Source organism: Pinus tabuliformis, chromosome 9 (genome assembly GCF_031772625.1).
Source record: "Pinus tabuliformis cultivar Carrire ecotype Pingquan chromosome 9, CPIR1, whole genome shotgun sequence".
NCBI lineage: Eukaryota > Viridiplantae > Streptophyta > Pinopsida > Pinales > Pinaceae > Pinus > Pinus tabuliformis.
Window position 1 is genome coordinate 615120440 of NC_142307.1, and position 3114 is coordinate 615123553.

Sequence of the window (3114 nt, forward strand, 5' to 3'; positions counted from 1 at the left end):
GTAATTTTCATGCAAAGAGCCAACTAGTACCTACTCATCAAGGATGGAAAATAATTCACCATTAACGTGCATAAAAGCAAGTCAAAAAAATTTCTCATAAGTTCCAACCAAGCTCGGAAATTGATATGTTCTAATAAGAAGTATGTTTTATTGTTTTTAAGAGAAAATATGTATGTGGAAAATCCAAGAAGAGAAAAGGAATCCTTGAAAGGGTGTACTATGAAATATAAACAACAACTGGAAGAGTTGCTACATGCATACAAGGATGTGTTCCGAGAGCGTAAAGGGCTACCATCCCAAATGCAAGTGGAGCATGAGATTCAACTATTGTCAGACTTCCCATTGCAAAAAATTATGTTGTATAGGAATTTGGTTATAAAATCAAGTGGGGTGAATAAAAAATTGCAACTATTGGAATAGATATATTGAGGTTAATGAATGGTATTTCCCTTCTTAATGTTTCACTAACCTACCACAAAGTCCATGGAAATTCTTTCCCAAGGAGATTGGGTACATATGAGGGATGATATAGACCTTGTTTCATGTTATTAGGCTTGCTAGTACAGCAAAGCATGCATCTTCTTATGAACCTAGCTACCCATTCTTGCATCTTAGACCAATATGCATACCTTTGGAAGTTGGCCATTGTCTTCCCTACACCAAAGTTCCTTACAACCTTGGAGGTGTGAGCTTCTCTAATTATCTGCAATAGATCGCCTTTAGGAGAACATAACTTATCTAGCTTGTAGAGTAACTTGTCATAAACGTTTATAAGATGATAATATAGAAATGGCAAGAAATTTTCTACTATTAATGAAATCAAACTAGAATCAAGATACTTAAATTTCTTCTACAATCTGCAGAATATAAAATCACAAGATAGAAAGAAATGAAATGACATGCAACCATCAAAACACAAGGAACACAATAATTTTACTGTTAGCCTCACTCTCACATTCAAAACAATTCTAAGTCCAAATAGTTAAATTAATTAAAATCATGAAAGTTAGGATTTAATCCTACCTTTCTAGATTGAGTTTGTTCCTCATGGTTAGGAGTCAGTTTAGGCTTAGTTGTTTGAGATATTCTCTCCAACTAGTTTGGCTCCTAGATTAGTGTGTTATTGAGATATTTTCTCAACCATAGTGTCCAAGATAGACGTATTATCTTGATACCAACTTCCTCATGCATTTATTTGTACTATTATCATTCTTTATACATTGGATTAATTAATAATGAGAATGTGAGGAATGATGTAAGGCTGAGACCTTTTCCGCCATGTCTGGTTTTTCTATATGTTTGATATTTATTTATGAGTGTGAGTGTGTATTATTTGTTTATTAGTTTTCTTCATGTGGTATTGGAGCTTCAACTAAGCTACTATTGAAATCAATTTCTGGCACATCTATCAAGCCCAAAGCATTTAGCTGTAGGCCCATTGCAACTAATCCATATGCATATTGGGAAACATTTGTACGGTCTAAACAGTCAATGTAGTTTATCAGGTGTTATCTTGCTATAGAAGAATCTAATGAGATCCAATGCTCCAACAACTACATTGGATAAGAGTTGTAAAATATTTGTTGAGTTGCTTCTGAAGAATGTATGAAGATGCCCACATGGCACAGAATCCAACTACGTGGCATGTCGCCTTGTGTCGGCCGCTTTAAAAATAGGCTACTAGAGGCTGCGTATACGTGAGACACTAGAGAATAGAATTCAGGAAGCATGTGTTCCGGAGGTTTGCAAGACCGGCGCCAATTATTCAAATCTCGAATTCTTCGCTTGGCTCATAATACAACAAATACTCCTATAGCTCTTCGGTTTTGTAAGTTGCAGGCTCAAGAACACTGGGATTTTCGATCCTGGAACTCGGAGTTACACAATCAAACTGTGGATTGAGAGGTTCCATGTAGAATGCTTCGGGCCCTTTAATTGTTTTATGCCAGGCGGGATGAAACAATATTTGTCGCTGGAGAAGAGGATCATTGGTGGCGCTTACGATACCATCTAGAGGATTTTTTTCCCATGAATGGATCTTGTTTGCCCTCCATTTTACCCGCCATGAGATGCCCACTGGAATCTTTCCTACTGAAGTCATTCATGCCATATTCAAACTGTAATTGTTTGATCTTTTTCCTTTTACCACGGTCATACTCTTCATTCCATTCATCCAATATATAGCCAATACTAATGGTTCGCTTGTCCCGAGCTCTTTCAATTTTTGCCATAAAATCACGTGCACCATCCCATCTTGTTTAAATGAAATGTAGCTGCAATGAATTCACCATAATCTATAGTACCGTTGTTGTCTATATCAGCTACCTCCATAAGTTCTCGGATATCTGACTCCATAAGATTAGTAGCACCAACTCTATTTAATCCATCCTTCAATTCATCGAAGGTAATTGTACCACTGTTGTCTGTATCAATCATCGTGAACATCTCTTTAAGACCAGCAATTTGATCTTTTAAGAGATTGTTCGCTATAACACGAAGAGCCATCTTTTTAATCTTGTTCATTGCTAAGAATTGCCTCAACCAAGAAGAGCACTGCAGAATCAAGAGGTTTGTCAGGAGCAACCCCATCACCTCGAATCCAAGGGTCACAAAGCACTTCATGAGCTGTTGGGTGATTTTTGGGTTTTCTATCAAGCATCCTTCTAATTACAGAATGACTCTAGCACTCCAAATATCAGCTTCAGGACCGTAATTCTTGCATAGTACTTCAGGGGCTACATAGTACGGAGTTCCAACCACATCACTAAATGTTTCAAGAATATTTTGACTTGTAATAGTGGAGCTATAAGTGATTTTTTCTAGAGACATAAGTGGTCATAGAGATTTTTGGAGTGATAACGTGTGTTTTTATTTTGAGTGATAAGTGAGTGGAATAATAAGGTATTTTTTAAAAAAGGCAACATTCTTTTGGAGATATAAAAAGTGCTTTAAATTTTTGAAATCAATTTAGTGATTTCATAAAATTGTTTTTGGAAGTCAAGTGAATTTTTTTGGTAATGGAGTGATAAGGTGTATTTTTTGGAGTGATAGGAGAATTCTTTTTTAGAGAAAGTCATTGTTTCACTCCACAGTAATATTTTACTTTGAGAGCTA

General features: G+C 36.1%; 1 pseudogene; it reads right to left on the minus strand.

The window, feature by feature from the left end:
- Positions 1 to 2235: 2235 nt before the first annotated feature.
- LOC149150088 (calcium-dependent protein kinase SK5 pseudogene) lies at positions 2236 to 2829 on the minus strand (annotated as a pseudogene).
- Between the last annotated feature and the right edge of the window lie 285 nt (positions 2830 to 3114).